The 20,941-nt window shown below is 41.0% G+C and overlaps 1 protein-coding gene across 12 annotated transcripts in view; it reads right to left on the bottom strand.

Annotated features, from left to right (window-relative positions):
• Positions 1-20,941, bottom strand: part of ABLIM2 (actin binding LIM protein family member 2) — a 130,054-nt gene that overhangs the window by 108,761 nt on the left and 352 nt on the right. The window lies entirely within an intron of this gene.

Genomic DNA, 20,941 nt, shown 5'->3' with positions numbered 1-20,941 from the left:
ATATGAAATACGTTTCTAAAAAGATTACAAATAATAATGACCTTTGCAAAGGATCTTTCCCTTTTTATGTTGTAGTCCACAGAACAAAAAATGTCTCAAATAACTACTTTGAAATATAAAACTGAACTCCTGCTTTTATTTACTCTGCTTAATTTGGCATTAGAAAGTGATTACCTCTTGTTTTACCGCAATCATAGAGTTAACTCAAATGTACATAGATATTGATGTTACTGAAGTTCTGGTGCTAAAGTCACACTACCTCATACAATGTAAATTAGTTATCTTTGGTGAATTTGTCACAGTGTAAGAATTTCTTCCTAGATTCAATTACACCCATACAAATCTAATTCTGCTTCATCCCGATCAGACAAACCAGCATGTTGCCTCCCTTTTCACATTCAGGCTACACAATTTCTGCAATCAATTATCTCTCAACACCACATTCATAGCAGAAATGTGTTACATTCACACAAACATGACCTCAGAACCTTCAGCTAGTGATAATTCTTGCACAGTTCTGCCACTAACAGTTCTATTACCAACAGGAACATTTCTGAGGTACCTATACAACATGCCTTTAGACCAAGTTTTGAGTTGCTTAATTTGCAAATCCCCACCTCACTCAGACAGCAAATGAGTTTTAGTTAAAAATGAATATTTTGCTCTGAAGCTTTATATTTGCCTTTTACAGACAGAAGGGGAAGCAGCAGCAGCATCTGATAAAATCATGATAAAATCTTATTTATAAAAAGAAAGATATCGTAAAGCATTTTTGCCAGGTAATGTACAGAAATGCAATTTAGTGAAGGACAGATGAAAATCCAGTGCCAAATTCCACACTAACCTCTCTCCCATGATTTCAACAGGGTTGAAACACGAAGTATCTTTATTGTGTCAAGTGAACAGTAGTGTGGTCAGGAGGTCCTGAAGCACACTATTCCTCATCCAGCCTCATAATCCAGTTAATTCCTCACACTCTACACAAAACATACAATTAATCTAAAATTGTAGCCAAGGCCTGGTGAATACCCAGAACCTTTTATTTCCCTCTGTCTCCAGAGACGCCTTTAGCTCTGTCCCCAACCAAGAAAAGCCTAGCAAGTCACTGCAATGTGGAGCTCGACAGCTCCCTGGGCAGATGTAGGTCACTCCTCCTCCTCACAAGGGCAAGGAAACCAGGAGTTGCATCTGGCTGCAAGCTGCTCCAATTGCCAATAATCCTACCAATTCCAGTCTTTAACAACAGCCTGCTAAGACAGCAGTGACGCAGGATGCTGTCCCTTGACCCACATGCTGCCAAAGCGAGACTTGGGCTGCTGGGCCATCGTGGACACGGCTGTTCAAGGACCCAGCTCGTGCCACAGCACGTTCTAGCACATCCCCTCCTTGCTGACTGCCTGGCTTTTTGCACTCACAGCCCTCCCACCGTAAGCAGCCCAGGCTTCCTCACACCACCCCGCACCCGATGGTCGCTTCCATACAGGTTTGGTCTTCGCTCCGACGGCTGCTCTTCGGGCAGCTGGCTTTATGGAGAAGCGGGACAAATTCTGCACAGACAGATCTGGGGACCACGGGGTGGTGTGTGTCCACACACAGCCAGCAAGGAGCCCAAGAAGCACATGCAGCCCCACCAAACCCACACACAGTTTAAGAACAGAGGACAAGCTGTGGCCGTGAGGTGCTGGGCTCATCCAGAGCACGACAATACCCAAGAGCCAATCTAGTTGGGTCCCTTTATTTATAATTTAGCTCTACTTTCCCAAAAATGCTCCTCCCCTACCGCCCTTAACGTCTCCTATTCGCCAACTTCAATCCTTCCCCTGGACATCTCCCTTCTCTTGGGCACAGTTTCTTCAAACATTCCTCCCACCACATTGCTGGAGGAAGTGAGTCTCCCTTACTGCTTCCCAGAGCTGTGACACCTGGGAGCTCTGTTCACCCCACTGCTGACCGTGTACCAAAGGAGCATCAGAACACACTCTGGCACTGTTCTACTCCCAGAGCATCATAAATAACAGTTTGAATTAAAGAGAAGCCCAACTTTAGTTCAATTCAACACAGAGAAAGAACAAATGATCAAATCAACCACAGCACATTCCCAGATTGTATTTCCAAAACGGAAGATGAACAAAGATAAATCTCCTCCCAGTCCACATACTCCTAAAGTAAATGATGACTCAGATGGTAAATACCCTTTCTATCACATCCCACTTCTCTCTATCATTTGGAGTGACAGCTCTGCTCTCAATGAATTAAAGGACAATTCTGCTTTGTAAGGAATGAAGTCAACATTCTCTCCTGTAGGACTTGTTTTTCTGCTCTGCTAAGAACTATTGATGCCATAAGTTTTAGCTTTCATGTTTTTCATATTCTGTGCTTGCCTAGGTGTGTAGTTTTGAGCTTCAAAAGAGCTTTCTTCAAAGAGAGAAAATAAGGATGGGACTTTATCATCTGAAGCTGTAACTGGACAATGAACCCCAATAGGCAGATGGATCAAAACTTACAAAAATGTGACACCTCGTGACCAGTTGTCCCTTTTGTGACCATTTTTAGGTCCATCTTGGGTGTAGCCCTGGCCAGGCTCTTGTACTGCCCAAGGTGTATCCTTTAAGACCTTTCAATAAATACCTACTTTATTCTTAATTCTGTCTAGCCTGTGTTCTAGGTCAGCCTTCTCAAGGCATCACTATCATTATCTGGACTTTAAAACTTCTTCATTTTTATAATGTTCCTGTAGAAACAGGCCTGAATATCAAAAAGTTATTCTGCTTTTTGAGGTGCTCTCTTAAAATACAGACGTGACTGTAGCACAGAGTGATGTACCTAAGAAAAATATAATCTAATAAAGTTAAAATGATCAAGCTGGATGGATGCAGTGAGTATTAATTTCATATTCAAAACACGATATACAACTCCATGAAAAGACTGATGGGTTCCTCAGAGTATGAAAAATTATATGATGCAACTGAATTATTTCAGCAATACAGTTTCACACATTAGAGCTAAGAAAAGGACAAAGTAAGGGCTAATGTGTTAAATAAGCAGAGAACTAGGAACAACTCCTTAGTGCAATCCAATCCTTACCTCTGTAATAATTTTAGCTATAACTGCCACTGGGGCTGCCAAAAATGTGACATCTTGTGGAAACTCTTCTTTCTACTGACAACCAACTAGTTCACCCAACCAATGGCACCTTAGGTGCTGAAAGCAGAGAACATTGAATTAGTCACCATGACTTGCAGAAATTCTTAATTCGACCTAGCTTCCAGGCTCAGTCATCCTGACAACATTTTTCATACTGTCAATCACAAATCAGTCCCAACTCTTTAAGTGACTCTCTTAGTAACATTTACTGTATCACTACTAAGCATTAGAAATTCTGCTATCTCAATTTTAGTCCCTCTTCCAATGCTGAGCTGAAATGGTGTTGAAAACTGAATTTCAGTCTGTCACAGAGCAATGACTTCCACTTATGTTGTAACCCCATCATGTTACAGGTTCCCTGTCTGACACCCTGCTAGAGCCCAGGGCACACAGGTTTTAATGCCTTGCATTGCACCACTGAGTTGATAAAAACAAGAGTTTTTAGGCACCTTCATATTTCCAGAGCACTATGAGTAAGACTAACATGGCATCTTTTCCAATGGCAGCTGTAATCTTCAAAGGAACAAGTTTTCAGTTCTTCCCTCTATGTAAACATGACCTTTATACAAATAGAGAGATCAGGTAACACTTCAGCCTTCCACTGTTTTGCTAGAGTTTCCTGAAATGCTACTGTCAATAGCAATGCAAATTTTATCAGAGGAGTTAGTAGCTCCCAAACAAAATCACTCAGTGAGAACACAGTATATGAAACAATGTGCAAATGTATTTTACTCAAAGCAAAGATATAATATCTAATGGTTTAAGCATTTCTCTTGGGCAAAAATTAACAATGTGTGGCATTGCATAATAAAAATTAAACATCTTTAATCTCTAGCTTTAAAATTAGGGACTGGAAGAAGAAATTCTGGTTGGTTTCAAAATCTTACTTCCAATGCTGATTATGCAAGTTCAGGATATGATGAAATACTAAATAAAAGTGCAGACTGTATCTTTAATGTAGACTCATATCAAAACTTTATGGACTAAGTGAAAAACAAAGGAAGAAGAAGAAAAACAAAGAAAAAAGAACAAAGCTGCCTCTTTCAGGGGAAGGTTGGTAAAACAATAGAAAATCCCTGCACACAAATCCCTGGGAACTGCTGGCCAATGCAGATGTGGTACTGAGGAAAGAAAAGGACCAGGGAAAAAGCAAAACCCACCAACTACTATTTTCAATACTAGCAGAACAACATGGTCTCTAGAGTGGAAAAATAGCAGGATATCTCTGCCTGATCTTGGGCCCTGCTATTCACACAAAATAGGCCTTTCTTCATATTATTTTCTCGAGAAAATGTAATTTTGCAAGGAATACCTGCAGTCAATTTTTCCTCATAGCCAAAATTATAAAAAGTGCCCCAAACCATATGGAAAAAAAAAGATTAATACTGTGTCATTCTACAGTTGTTGTCTAAAAATATAGGATTTTTTGATAAGTATTCTTTTGTCAAGATAGTGTCATGGAGGTTTTCTATACACACAGCAACAGAATTATCTTGATTTAGAAATACACCACTAACACAAGGATATTCAGTATGGCTCTTGAGAAAGCAGTAGAATCCCTGCACCTCTAGTTCAAGAATATTTTCTGCTGCACTTCACAATTTGCTTCTTTTCAACCTCTATTTAACTTACTTTCAAATTGCAGGTGAAATCTGCCACCTCATTCCTGCCTTCAGTCCCATTACTGACAATCTGCTAGGGTGGTTATATCCACACAGCTGTAATCAACACTTATTTACAAGTTGATTAGCTTAATTTCAGCTGTGAGTTCCATTTAGCATCAGGTAAGGGTAAAGCAAAATTGCTGGAAGTCATCTCTTTGTCCTCCAGACAGGCAGGCTAAGTGTCCAACTCTACAGCACTATAGTCCCCAAAGATGCTCCCAATTTCCCACTTCCATATTTGCTCTGTTAATAATGACCAGAAACTGGAAAAAGACAGAAAATCAACTCATCATTATCACTCTGAAATCTACCGAGATGGAACTTTCCTTTCATTTTGTACATTCTCTTTTCAACCAGTGAGATTACATTTGTACAAAGGTAGAATTATAACAATCACTTTAAAGTTTATTATTCTACTCACATAGTAAGATTTCATTAATTTTTATTTAAAGCACTGATCCAAAACCTTTCAAACACACTCAGACTGACTCAAAAGCCTTAATACTTATATGCCAAACCTCATCTTTGGCACATATCAATCATTTATTGGTTGTATGATTAGATATGGATATAATTAGAAAATGCAATAATAATAATGTAATGAGTTTCCTTTTTTAAACTTGAAATTGCTCTATCTTTAAATAAAAGCTCCTTTTTCTCATTACATTTTGCTATTGTTTTACATACAGTTTTATACTACTGAGATTATACCTCTCCTATCTAGGAATTTCTTGTATTTTTTACATTCACTCAAAAAGAAAATACCAGTCCCAAGATTCAGCTTTAAATCAAGACACTAGCTCAAAACTGGCCTAGCTGTACTAACAACATATTAAATTATAATGAGAAGGTGTATACTCTGCTGTGCTGCAAATCCACAGACTATTAGAAATTTATTCCCAGGTCAGCTGTACAAGAGATTAAATCTTTTAATTATCTGTCACAGAATGGGAGTTGGGAGCCTTGAATCCATTCAGCTGTTCAGTTTGTGACCTGCAGAAATAAATCTGACCTCTTACAAAGCACACATAAGCACCACACACACACTCAGGCATAGCTGTGGTTTTAAAAACACCATGTAATTCTGGTATAACAGTTTGCTTCAGAGTAAGTGAGCTTCCACTGGAAATGGATGTGAACCTGTGTTTTTTCAAAGCACTGCACAGGAGTCTCAGAAGCATTGTCTTGCTGTCCTGCTTTAACTTTAAATGTAATTTTAATCATGCCAAAGTCAAGTTTAGCACTCCCACACGCTATATTTAGAACCAGAATAATTTAGGTTGGAAGGCACCTCTGGAGGTCATTTAGTCCAGCCTCCTCCTCAGCTCTAGATCAGATTGCCCAGGGCCTCATCCCATCCAAATCTCAACCCTCCAAGGATGTAAGGCTGACACCTTCCCTGCTCCAGGGCATTACAATCTTCTTGGGACTTTTGTTTCCTCTTGTATCTGATCAGAACTTGCCATGTTGCAATCTGCCATGGAGTTGAGTCCTGTCCTTTTGCCACGCACCTCTGAGCAGAGCCTGGGTGCAGGCTCTCTCCAGCCCAGCAGTGGGACATGAAGACATGGATGTTCTCCTGCAGAGCCTCCTGGTACCTCCAGCCTCCGCCCATCCAGGCAGCCTGTCCACAGCCCTGCTCCACCTCTCTCTCCCCAGTGCCAGGACCCAGCATGACAGCAAAGCAGGTCTCTCTAAAACCCCTCCCTAACATGAACACCATCACAGGTGAGTGAGAACACAAATTTAAGGCAGGGTGATTAAAATTAGCCTTCCACACCTGTATTTTTTTATCATTTAAAAGCTGACTCATTTCAGGGCTGCTGAACAGCTTTTACTCACAGCATCTCGCCCATCCAGGTTTTCTAGCACAGTCACCATCCATCATAGTATCATGTATCATAATAAATAACTAACCAAAACTCTTTATCTGGATCTTCCATAAAGAAGAATGCCTTGAGGGAGGTGTCAATATTTCTCATCTGAACATGTAGCTTTAGACCACTAGATTCTAAAACACTAGAAACTAATGTTATACTCATATTTAAATGGCTAAATAAATGGCTTTCTTTTAGATATGAATATTGAATAAATGAATTTATTGTCCCACAGCGTTATCAGTCACAACAAATATGCAGATTTGCAGCAGCCTAACCCAAGGACCGACCCTACAAATCAAATATATGATACACAGTGACCTTGGTGATCCCACCACCAAAAATTCACAGCAGAAGTAACAAACAGTTTTTAAATCTATGCACAGACATACAAAGAAATGAAGGCATCTTACAAAGTTACACATTTGACATTGCAACTTGCCTTAGAAGTAGAGATTTTGTTGAGACAAAGAATACCAACCCCATCTAACAATATATCCTCAGGATCACAGGTGTCCAGTTTCCAGCCTCTACACCCTGCCCAGGTTCCTTGCCATGTAAAGAACAGGCAATGTGATTAACACTGCTAATCTGGCTGCACTGTGAATTTTGGCTGACTCTTCCATATGGGAGCTCTGGGAATTTTGACTGCAATATAAGAAGTATTGTTAAGCCTCGAAGTTCTATCACAGCCTTGAAACACTTGTTGTTTTAAATTAAGTACCATCCCTCAGAGATATGTGACTGTGCAGCAATCTGTTCTTTAGTTTTTCATTAGATTAATTTGGCTCTAGTTGTCATAGTTGCAGGAAAAAGTTAAAAGTTTTTAACATTCTAGAAAATCTTCTCATCCCTTTCCAGTATGAACAACATAAACAAAAGGCAAATGGTGAAAAAGAGGCTCCAATTTCCATTCCAACTTATGATCATGGAAGCCACTGCTTGGAATGTTCCCTTAATGTTCTTGTGCATGTACATGTCCTAATTTATAAATCTCCAGGATACACATAAGGTTTTGGTTTCTGCTTATATACTCTCTAGTAAATTGATGATACTACAGTATTTTTTAAAAAATACAAAATACATGTATTTATTTATTTTAAATCCTAGAGATATACTATAACACCTAGCTTTGGAGAAAGAACACAAATCACATGAGTTTTGGTCTGACGTGACTTTCCCAGGGTGTTGGGCAGTTCCACTCACCAGTGTAGCCCCACAGAAAAAATATTCAGGAGAAGAGAAAAAATACTCCCACAGCAAGTGATATTCTTCTTGGAACCAGCAGAAACAGCCTCTTTGTTCCACTCACCGATTCTATGGCTGTGGTGGGGGAAACAGGACAGCAGTGACAGTGTCCACAGCTGAGCATCTTGTACCAAACCAAGGCAGTGGCCAAAAGCATCTCACCAACACAGCTGGTACCAAGGGATCCAGAACTGGCCCCAAGCCCTCCATCACTGGCAGCAAATCCTGAGCTGCTGGATCCATCTGTCTGTCTTTTGGTATAATACTTCATTTTCCAGCCCGTAGGCAACTGACAGCAGATGTCACTGAAATGACTTAATGTATTAAGCTGCTATTTGTTTAATTCTGATGTGGAAAATGTGTCACACTCTAAGTAGTTTAGTATGTTAATGTACCACTGCAGCAACCTACAGCAATCTTTAATCATTTTATTTTTAACATATTTGCTTATTTTACTTTAAATCATAATCAAAACCTGTTTTCTTGCTTCCTTTTAAGTGTACTTACTCTTAACTTCACGTCCAGTTTCCTCAAGCTGAATAAACAGAACTATTATCACAAATAAACATCTAACGTCTGTTTTATCTACAGTTTATTTGCATTAAATTACACAAGACAGATGCAGCTAAAACTTCCAGTATAATATATTCCATTAACAATCTGCAGCACAATAACTCATAAATGAAGGGGCTCTGGGGGTTTAAGTCTAAGGAATAACAGATTAATCTCTGTGTCTGCATAAAAAAGCTGACCAAACTATGTCTATAATGGGTCTCTGAGTAATGGTATTAAAATCTGAAATTTATTATTTGAATCAAACTTTTTCAAAAAATATTCTTCAAAATTTCAATTCTAAGGTAAGAGAAGATTTTAATAACTACAGAATGAAGTTTTTATTTCTTATATACACAGCTCCTTATGCTTCAATGGGATTAGACACGACTGTACAGCTAGTCTTGAAACTGAAGATTATTTATCTCAACAACCTTTAAGGAATCACTTTTAGAAACATTTTTAAAACATTATGATGAGCAGTACAAATGAGGAATTCCAAGCTGTAGAGATGAACACTGCACATTTCAAACTGAAGGAGCAAAATGAAGTCTACTGAACCTTTCTGTGCATTCCCAAGAGATGTTGCAGAGCCTTATTAGCTTGATGAATCCCAAGCATGTATTAGTAAAAATAATCCTCCTGCATGTAGCTGCAGCCCTTTGATAAGTCAGCATTCCTTGCATTAGCACTTCTGGTTTCTTGAGACTCTGGGCACGATTAAGGCACATTTAGTTTGCCAGTGCCTTCCCTTGTTGATCTGGGTTAGGCATGGCACCACGACAAGCCTTTCCTACAGGCACTGCAGGGCTGGCTGCTGCTTCAACAGCGGGGTCACGTCAACAGCTCTGCAAACAGCCCTCATGAACTTCCTAAACTCTAATGTAAAATCAAAATTGCAGAGCGCACTTTTAAAAATACAGCTTTTGAAATGTGCTTCTGTGCTTGCAAACCCAGTTAAAGGATCATGTTGTGTGACATTGAGGAATTCCTGCAAAGAAGCACCTGTCTGTTTTTCTGTACAGCAGGCTCATCTGACCTGATGGTGGGTAAAGAGTCACTCCTCACTGAGACTGCAATGGCCATTGCACAATGGGTACAGGCACAACCCACTGTGAGACACCTCTGGAACCAAATGTGCTGGAAGGATTGTGTTCAGCAACAGTTTTTCATAACCACCCTGTGCTGGTCCCCAGCACGCACCCCCAGTGTGGCCTGTCTGCTCCACCTCTCCTTGGAATGCTCCTCAGTATGCACATGCTTTTCCCCCAACAATTAAATTATACCAGCAGTGGCACTCCTCTGCAATGATGAAATGATCAAAACTTGCTGACAAAGAACACAGAAATCTGATGCTTCCAAACAGAGCAATAGGACACAATCATCATGGTGCACTTTGGTCAGATTTCTTTAAGACGGACTTAGCTGTCCCAATGTCTTTTGAAGAGGAGTGCCATGTGTGGCTTGGAGCAGGCTCCCTTTATCTAGACACATGTATTGAGTAAAGCAGCTTGACTCAGTACCAGCCCTCAGAAATTAAATAGTCTTCACCCCAACAACTCGGCGTTTAGGTCACTGGGGGATACAAAAGCTGACATGTGCTATCAGTGTGACCTGGAACGGATCACAGATATTCTCTAAATTACCTATTGAATCCATGTGATTGTAACTGGTGAAAGCTGCAGAAATTGAAAAATTGGAAAGTTGCCTCAAACCCCAGCTTCCCTACCCAGCTGAGAAAGGGAGTTGGGTGAGCAGAGGGAAACCCAGAGCTTTTCCACTTTGCTGCACTTATCTGTAACAATGGCCTTTGGGGAAATACTAACTTAAGCCTGCCTCCAGAGGAAAAAGCTGCACGTTATCTCTTTGCCACGTTATGCCACCCTTAAAGAGCTTTGAAGAACTGGCAAGTGACAGTGACAGCTGCTGGCAGGGGTCTGCAGGGACAGGCGTCACTGTGGGCTGCACAGATTCCTTGGTGGGGCTGCACGCTCACAGCTTGGGTGCCAGCACATGCTGCCTCTTCCTACCACGGAAAAATAAAAATAAATAAATAAATAAATAAAAATTCCAGGGTTAGGTTCTAGGGATTTTTTAAAAAGTATTCTACATGAGCAGTTCTATCTGATGGGTGACATCTACTGCAATCTTGCTTTCTTTTTGAAATGAAATCTCCTTATGGATATGATCCAGAGAGAAACAGAAAGCAAGGGCTGGAATATTTAGGCTGCCAGGGGCACGGAATTGGCAGCAGGAAACTGGCTTTGTTGCAATTGGTTTTCTCAAGCCCAACACTTCCCTCCCTCCTTGAGCCGCTGGACAGGCTAAGGACCAGATATTATTTTCAAAATTTAGGGAAAGATGGCAAACAAATTAACCTTTAACTTTCCTCTCTTACATCTACAGACAAATGTCAGCCACTCATGCCAATGCCAAAAATAACCCAAAATGCATTAAGTCTTACACATGTAAAGTCAGAGTGACCTAACAAGAAGGAACATTTAATTCAGACTTTGGTATTTCAGACTCTTATTCTCTTGACTAATCCTACCCAATACCAGTCATAAACTCTTCTCAGTTCTGCGTGCACAAGTAAATCCCCTTCTCTTGTGAGAGCTTTGCAAACAGTTGACAAAAAAATACTATTAGAAAGCTAAACATATTTACAAGAATATGAACACAAACATACCATAATGAAACTCTACCAAAAAGAAACCCTGACATCAGAGAACATAAATGTGATACATCCTACCAAAAAAGGAAGGTATTCCTACAAAACATGGCAAAATTTTCCTAAATATGTTATCTTTTAGTTTGGGATTAAAAATAGTACAACTGTTTACCTATGACACAAAGCCAGAGACATCTCCTCTCAAAAGTTTACAAACTATATAAACTACAGTCAAAAAAAATACAGGGAATATTAATACAACAGCAATTATTGCAATAATGACATTATTTGTATTTAAAAGCTTTCTAGTCATTTACTGTGTTTTTGCTTTCTTTAAGCCATACCATTTCAGGATGCTTACAAAGAAATATGTGATAAAAAGTTGAAATAAATTGATAAAAAGAGATTTTAACACTGTCAGTGAGATTCAAGAGCCATGCTGGAAGCAGCCTAGAGACAGAAGGAGTGGAACACATAGTGTGATTTGTTGATGGGTCAGTACAATGGCTCTGTGGACGTGCAGCTCCTACTGCCCACCCAAAGCGCTCCCTCCCCACTGCTCCAGTGCTGCCAAGGTGGAATGCCAGGTAGCCTGTGACCAATCTGGTTCTTTAGTAAGTGTCAATTCTTCATGGTACCATCATATCAATGCAATGGAAATAATGCCCACATAATATTTTTTTTCCACAGCACAGTTACAATGATTTCCCTAGAAAATTCACAGGGGCTATCTGAATTTCAGTCCTTTGTCTTCCAGCACAAGAGACATGATCTGCCTTCCAGATCCACAGCACAGAACCACAAGGCAAGCTAAAGGCAGGAATCTTCCTTTAAAATGTCAAGGTTTGTTGCTTACCCACTGCTAAGGTCTCTCTAAGAAACAATGGATGAGCAACTCCTTAAAATAGATTCATAGGTTCATTTAGGAAAACATGTTCAATTAGGGAAAAAAGAAAACTATTTTATTTATTACAAAACCATAAACCAGTACAGCATTTTCTAAGCACGCACAGGAACTGGCACAGACATAGACTATCAGGAGAGGTGATAGGTTCAATAACTTTTATTATCATGAAAGAACACTCTTCTGCTTCTGCAAGCAACTCAGTATTGGGACATACGAGTGAAAACAACCACTTATACAGAGAAGTAGGAGATGATTAGATGGTTTAGCAACTGGATTTGACCCATAACTTAGGCAGTGTCTCAAAAATAGTTTATGCAAGTAACTAGAATTAAAGATGAAATTCAGAACTGAAATATTTGTGCTTTTTGATGCCCACAGTGCGAACTGCTATACTGAAAGCATCCATCACTCCAAAAAATAAATAAATACTGACCATACAAAGCACATGTAGGATAGCAAAATTACTAGGATGGAAAATGGGGCTGCCTCCAATATACAGGATTTCTATGTATTTCCAAAACCATTATTTACCCTTGAATTTAGAAAGGCTCTGTAAAGCTGCATCTTTCTAATTCTTAGCAGGACAATGTAAAGAGGTAAAGACAGGTAAATCGAGCATCCAACCAACATTGTGGCAGTTTCTGACAGCTTTAGCTTAACAACCAGGCTTCTTCTGCCAACTTAAATTTGCAGCTCATGCTGTTTGCTGCTTTCTAAAATAGGCACGACTATGGCACACTTCTAGATCTATGTAGACCTTATGTGCTTCAGAGACAAGACACAGAAAGCTCAGCTGAGCATTTCCTCAGAGCTGGCAGCACTCCCCTAATGTCAATCTCAAACTTCGCAGGACACAGCCTGAGTTGTTCCCATCAAAAGTCAGCTTTGACCTTGGGAAAAAACTCAGGCATATCACAAAGTTAAAATTATAGATCTATGGAAAGAAATGCAAAACATGCCTATCACTTCAGCAGTTTTTCTGAAAATGTATCGTATGACTTCAGACCAGAAAGATGATTTACCCTGAAGTTTAACAGTAACAGAAGTTAGGGGTTCTCAGCACAACCTAGGCTTTAGTCTTAGGTCAAATCCTATTAATAATATAGACAGCCAAATCTACAGCAGTGTCACTGGGTAGCTCTATTAAGATATAAATAGAACTTCGTTAAGCTGGCTTTCTGCATTCAATGAAATTTAGGCCACACTACCAAAAAGAAGCTAAAATTCATCATCTGAGGTGACAATCTATTAGTACCATCTTGAAAAACATGCAAGCCCAAGATGGACACAGCCACTGTCATCATTAGTTCCCAGGGCAAGCTGGGAACAGCTGGAAACAAGCTGCTGGGCCACACAGGCACTCGATCCCAGCTTGTACAGTCTAATGATCTGAAATAATGACAGTAAATGTCAGCAAATTAAAACACAATCTATTGTGTTTTATCATTACTAAAGGTCTCACGGCTCATACAGACAGAAGCCATAAAGAAGATGCTAGAAATGCTTTGGTTATGCTCTCACTGACAACACATTAAGGCAATCTGTGAGATGCCTGTTACCTTAGTTTGGTACCATGAAAACCTCTGGCTATTAGAACAAAGATGCTGAAATGATTGCACCTAATTCTGTATAAAGGGACATAAATAAATGCCCTGGTTCCAGAGATAAACCACTGCAGTTCACAGTGATCTCACCCATGGGTGACGATATTTAGAACTTCTCAAAGTCTCAGCAGAGGAGAAGCCAGGTTTTCACACCAAACTCCACGTCCCAGTTGAGGAGGTGCTCTACAGCTGCACATACATAACCCCCAGGAGAGGTCTGCATCTTAGGCAATTGTTCAACAGATCTGTGATACATAAACCCTGTTTCTCCATGGGGTCTGACTCAGGAAAGCTTACCACTGTTCATACATGCAGCTGATACTAGTTTTTCTCCAATTTTCCAAGGCAGGAATAAGCTATCAAAACATGTCCAGGAAGACTGGTTGGTAAATGGCCACACAAAACATTCAAGATTCATCTGCCAGTGGATCTCTGTAGCAGCACAACAGATGCTGCAGTCATGGTTAAGTACAGTTTTAAATACCCTCTGAAAACTTTGGACCAGATGCCCAGAGATCCAGCTGACTGCAGGTCCATCTTCAGTTTGGCAAGTGCTGGAGCAACCTGGCCTATTCAATTTTAAAAATCTCAGAGGCTGGAGATTTCACAGCTCCTCTGCTACCCTCTTTGGTTCCCTCCTGGGTTCAAGCACTTTCACTGGGATTTCACTTTTTCTTACAACCAAGCATGAACTTCTCCTGCTACCCCTTCTGACTGCTGCTTCTGGCCCTTTTTCTATGCCTTTGTGAGAGGAGCCTTCACGTCCCCTTCACCCACCCATCAGGGGGTTTAAAAACACACTTCAATTCCCCTCTGTCTTGTCTTCTCCAGGTGGATCAAGGGCAGAGCTCTCCATCCCCTCTCCCTGCCTGCCACACTCTCAAGAGAAGCCCACGGCAGCTTCCCTCACCATGCTCACTGCAGGTCCGCTCTGTTGACCAAGAGGGTGGGAACATCATAGCTGAGTTACACTATTTGTCATGGAAAGGTCAGTGCAAAACAACTCTCCTCCCTCATCACCAGTATTTACCCATCTCCTGCACCCAGGAATGTTTGTGTCACCCCTTGAAGGCAGCAGCAGTGCCCAGGGCTGAGCTCAGTCTGAGCAGGGCAGGAGCTGCCGAGCAAACGGAGGCTCAGAGCAGAATCCTGCAGTTGGCAGGTTAGCAGAGCAGAGAGCATATGTGCGAGTCACAGGGCTGAGGTGCCGAGCCAGCGCCAGACACACGGGACAGACACACAGCCCCAGCTGCTCCCTAGTGCCTTGTGTCCCAGCCAAGGCAATGGCTGCAAACCCTTCTCCATTCCCCTCCTCCTCTCATCAACACATCAACACAGCCATTTCTATGGTTTCCTTTGGTATCAGTACACAACCATATATGTGACCTTAAAAATTAGATCCTCCTTATCCGTGTAGCATCTAAAACTGTAACCGAGCGATTGCCTTCATCCTGCTGGCATTGCAAAGCCAAAGAAAACCCTACAACACCCCACAAAGCCAAACTTCTCAGCTGAACTCAATCAAATATCCTCAGTGAGCTCTTACAAGGTAAAGAACAGAAAAGCCTGTTTGACCTGCAGCTGAGTTTGCAATACTGAGAACACCCACAGGAAAAGAGAGGGGAAGAACTTGTAAACAGAGCAAAGCAAATGAAGGTGACTGAAACAAAAACGAAAGGAAACTGTAAAAGTATTTTTCATGACATCTACAGCATTCCCATTATTTTAAACTGCAAAATGTACAGCAATCTAGGATTTACAAATGTACCTGTGTAAACTCTCTTGACAGAGGTAAAAATAAGCCAAGAAAAAACCAAAGTGGTCTCTGATCAAGAACTCTCTGAATGCACCCCTGCATACAAGGCTGCCCATTCATTCAGTCCCACTCAGAGTTGCTCAGCAGAGAAGATCCCAGTATATATTTAGACATCAACTAGTAAACTGCCTCATGAATCACTTGTGAAATTCCCTTTATCCTAAGTCATATACTCTGTGTCATATAATCTCTAAGTCACATACTTAGGAGGAGAAGGAAGTATATGACCTATTTTTTAAAGTGACAAGAGCTCTTGCCTGACACTTAAGCAGAACAGGTTCTGTGGCTGTTCTTCATATGATATGCAGCGAACTTTAACTCTTGCTTCACCATGAATTTTACCATACAAACAGTACCACAGCAATTCAGTCTTTATCACTGCCTGAAACAGACTCAAAGGAACACAACTACGGAATGCTTAGTGCTCCCCCTTTGTACACCGTACCCAGCTATTTCCCTCCATAAACCAGTACAGGGAAGGGATTTTTTTTCCCACTGAAGCACAAATGAACTTGGCAAAAGGCAAGAGGAACTACATTTCATCCTCTTCTGAAGCACTGTAGTGCCTCATGCTTGAAATGAACTGACAGAAGACGTACTTGAAAACTTCCCAAGGAACTGGATGCTGCATTTGTGAGCAGCTACTATGCAGTAACAACCGAGATTACACACTTGTTCTTCATATCCACCATGAGGAGCAAAGCAATCTGTTACTGTTTTAAAATGACAGCATTACTTAAACCTAAAAATAACAGTTTCTAAATAGGAAAAAACCAACCTGTAATAAAGAATATTTAAGCATTTTCAAAACATCACTAGTGATCTCTTGCAATTCAGGAATGTGCATTTTTCATGGCCAACTGCATTTAGACTTTGTTTTCTTCAGTCTACAGATAAAGAAACATGTCCTGTAAGATCAAGAGATTCTTCAATTTGACTAATGCCAGTAGAAGGATTTGATTTTACAGAGAAAGGGGAAAAAAAAGTCTCCTAAAGCTATAGAAATATTAACTGAATAAAGTTTTTATTAATCTCACATTTCTTGTATGAAATGGAAAAATAAATAACCATGCTTCATGCAAAACAATACTCCATCTAGATTTCAGAGCACGAACATCAACTAATAAGCTGTGAAAAAAAACATTCCAACATTTCAGATGGTAACAGTTATGGACCTTGACATGCTGCTAATGGATCTTGACACAGGGAATAATCTAAATTCAGAAATGTTTGCCTTAAGGTTATATTTAAGGATGCAGAGAGCAAGCCAGCAAATTGTGCAATAATCTCCAAGGCCCATGCACTGCCCTCCATCTGATGCTGGGCTTGTGCAGAGACCCAGCTCTTTCACCCTGGCACTTCCAGAGCTCTGTTTCCAACAGCCCCATGCAGCACAAGCCCTTCTAACACAAGCATGTTTAATTCACTATTGTGAGTGCTGGGTGCTTGGTTGGAGAACCCAAGGCCCAAAGGTGAGTTAATGACACCAGCAAACCCCTACAGGATGCGAAAATACAGCAGTGAGCTTTAATTAACAGTAGTCAGGAGAGAGGAGTTTCCACTGCTAAAGCCTTAATCTGTGTAGTGTAGAGGAATTGCTTGTCAAATTGAGCAAAACTAAAATCAGGATTTTTTCACTTCTCCTTGAATGCTGGCCATCCCATTGCACAAAAGAAGACAGATAAAAGTTACCTCTGTAACCATACTTGCATTTCTCAATTTTCTCTACATTTCTTAGCCCTCTATGTTCTTATGTCAAAGACAATTATTGGTGATTAAGTACATAAACAATAACGTCCCGAGAAGCAAAACTGAAGGCATATTACATGTACATTGTACTGCAGGGGCAGTCAGATGTGAACAGCTGCCAGCCCATACCAGCCCAGAAGGGTGCTCAGTACTGCACTCAAGACAGGCAAGTGGGAAAGAAGGAGACCTCCCTCAGAAAGACAAATATCTAGATTTTGTCAAGCAGAACTAGCCACCTCTCCAGAGATGGACTGCAGCACTCAGGCAGCATGTAAAGGCCACTGAGAGACAGGACATCCTGCAGTCAGGAGTCACCAGCTGATGTGACATCACCTGAGAATCTCTTCTGACCTACTTCACCCTCTCCTAACTCTGCTGTGTGTTTCCACCATCCAAGAACATGCTGCTGTTTAAAAGATACATACACTGAGCTGAAACCATTTTCTTAAGAGCTGGAAAGAATCCCCCAGAACCGTAACAAATCCCAAGATACAGCTTCCTGTTTTTTACAGTCTAAGAAATTAAATAGAGTCTTTGCAATTCCACCTCAGAGGAAGAAAGCACCATCAGGAAATATAAGTCATTGTTTATTTCTTCAGGGAAACTTGGATAAAATATCAACAAAATGAAGTAGCTCTGCTTTTGTTTAATTATGAAACATGCAGGATTGCATCTAATAAGGTGAACATGTTCATTAGCTGGTAAACTCCAAAGCAAGCTGACCTCCTAGTGCTCCTGTCTAGTAACTCAATACTCTTTTACCAGTGCTCAGAACAAAAAGCTGAAAGAAAAATTCTGTATCTAAGTATAAAATAAAGCACAGTCTGAAACAATCATAACTATTGTCTCTAGGGAAGATTCTTATCAGCATAGTTGCATGTGAACTTTGAAAAGGAATTAATCATCTCCAAGCAGAGCTGGACCCTGTGTGACCAACCTGTGTAACCTCTTTTGTAACCAGAGCCACAACACTCCTGCTCCATTTGGGCTGTGACACTCGATTAGCTGTTCTCTGATCCATGCAATCAAATTGGCCCTTTAATATAATACTTTAAAGACTAAATAGCTGGGTGAATTTGTGTCATGACATTTAATTTAATCTAATCTAAGATAACTCACCTAGTATGTAATTAGCTCTGTGATTCTCTTTTTGCACTTAAACAGTAGACATCATGTTACCCTATTTCTGGAAATTGAGGAGAACCTCATTTTCACAATCTCAAATAATTAACCTATTCTGTTCTTCTTGCTATGATTTCAAGATCTTCAAGATTTTCAAGATCAAGATTTTCAAGATGCGAAGAACTGACTTATTAGACTGAAAACCATATTATAAACTCTTGAAAGTACCTTTAGTATCCTAAAAGCCCAACCATTTCAGGCAAATCTCCCAGGTACAAAAAGCAGTGAATACGCTCTTAGAAATAGTTTCAGCCAAGACCAATGGTAAGTATGTAGAAGGCAGCTAAGGAAAATCATGTGTGGAAAAATCTAATTAAAACATATGTAATAATGCATCTGAGCTGTGTTTTATTCTACCAGATGATCATATGCTTTCTAGATTTAAAATTATAGCACGAGTCTGCAGCCCTTTATCAGGATAATGGCTCAATGCATGTACTACTGAACCATTTCTAACTGTATTATCTATATCAATATATTAGAATCTACATCACTGTTTACTAAACAGAAGAATTTCTGTATCTAATGCCAAATCTTATGGTTAAAGTGATAAAGCAGTGCCACAGCACTGCCCAAAACCCTCTTGACAGAGACAGTGAATGATGTGTTGCCTTGGTGCAAGAGGTGACACAGACTGAGCAAAAGTTTCTGGGAGGCAAATCCACAACGATTTGCTCCATCCAAGAGTAAAAGAAATATTGGGGATTTCTCCTAGATTACCAGGCAGAAACTCATTGAATCTTGTGTGGGGCTTATTTTAACACGCCACTGAATCCCATTTTCTTTGCAGAATCAGAAATATCTTTCTGTTACAGTAAACAGCAAACTTGGAATTAAAGCCTTTCCATAGTAATTCTGTGGAAATTTTTTGGGAACAGCAATTTTAGACAAACCGTGGCACTGAATTTGTTGTACAGTACTTGCCCCATCAATGTTAATGGAAAATTTCCATTGATTTTACTGAGTAGATATGGGCTCCTCACATTTAATTTATCATGAGAATTGATTGCAGGTTGTTTACATAGCCTACACAGACACACAAAATCAAAATCTGCAAAGATCAAAGCTAACCTTATACTTAAAACCAAAACTCCTAAAACTGCCAGTTATTTTTTCAAATGAGACCTAAGAACTCTCAGGGTTTTTTTCCACTCTCTTTTTTCCCAGGATGTTATTTTTATCTTGGCACTGCTCATTTTTGCTATTTAATTTACACCACGTTTGGAGCAATTACTAAGATAGAATTGTGTCGAGTCTGCACTAACTTTTCTACTGGGTTTATAACTTTAGAATCTATTTAATTGACATTTTAAATATTTTATAGAGAAAAATTCAGAATCTAATATTTCCTCTATCATGCTCAGTTCTACCACAATAGAATTTAAACATTTCTCAGTATTTAATGTTCTTCAGTTCAAAATTACAGCCAGGCTACCAAGGAAAGGATTCCCTACTGGCGTTTTACCAGTGCCAAAGGAGCTGTTACCATCCCTGTTAACTATCTCGATGCTCTTTAAAGACAGGAAACAGACTTGGGATTTCTATCGCAGTTCAAACACCCTGCAACACATGCTTTGCTCTCACCTGCACACCTGCCTTAGCCTGGGCACCTCCACAGAGAGGACCGGCAGTACCATGTGAGAACGTGGGCAATCAGCACATATGAAAGCACTTAGGCCATCAAGGGACATGAGGAAATGCCAGACTAGGTTCTCAGCTGAAATCTGCAGCAGGTGCCTGACCCCAGGTCGCTCACTATCCTACCCGGGAGCTGCTTCTCCTCGCCGCTTGCACCGGGCTCCCACGGGCTCGGTGCGGGGATGCGGGATGATTAAGCGTGTTGACATACAGAGTCACCACATAATTGCAGCCATTCAGCCTCTCCCTGCTGCTGTGGTAGAGCGTATATTTAGCGCTACAGTTACCCTCAGAAACGAAATACACAACCAGCTCCCACAGTCCCCTCCTCCTCTGTACATAACCCTGCATTTGCCTTAAGGACTGTAATATTTTGCGATCAGCTGTGCTCTGAAGTAACCACCCTTCGCCGACACACAAGGCAGATAAATGCTGAATCGCTAAAAAAACACAGTTCCAAGTCAGTTCTCAAATCCTGCGTGTATCACACGATGAATTACTTTTGTATTGCCCTGAACAACTGGATTCCTCCGGGCGGCAATCCTAGCTTGGGCTCCGTGGCACATCCCCAATATTCACCTTTTCTATCACCACAGTATCTCGGGCAGCAGAAAAGGCCGGGCTTTTAACCCAGTTATCCCCGTCTGAGAAGCTGTGTGCTCCCACCCGGGATGCCGGGCGGGTCGGGGCACCGGCTGATGCCACCCCCAGCGCACCTCGGCTGCGGGGCCGCGGCGAGAGCCCCGAGCCGCCGGGCACCAGCGGGGGAAGGACACGGGGCGGCCCGGCCGCGGCCGCTCCGGCCCGTCCTGCCCGGGGGGCTCCGGCCGGGGCTGCGGGGGATGCCCGGGGCGGGGGCGGCTCGGCCGGAGCCCCGCTCAGGGTTCCG

The sequence above is a fragment of the Cyanistes caeruleus genome, chromosome 5, assembly GCF_971803275.1.
Source record: "Cyanistes caeruleus chromosome 5, bCyaCae1.hap1.1, whole genome shotgun sequence".
Taxonomy (NCBI): Eukaryota; Metazoa; Chordata; class Aves; order Passeriformes; family Paridae; genus Cyanistes; species Cyanistes caeruleus.
Note: the sequence above shows the minus strand (reverse complement) of the source record. Positions and strands in the feature narration are given on the sequence as shown.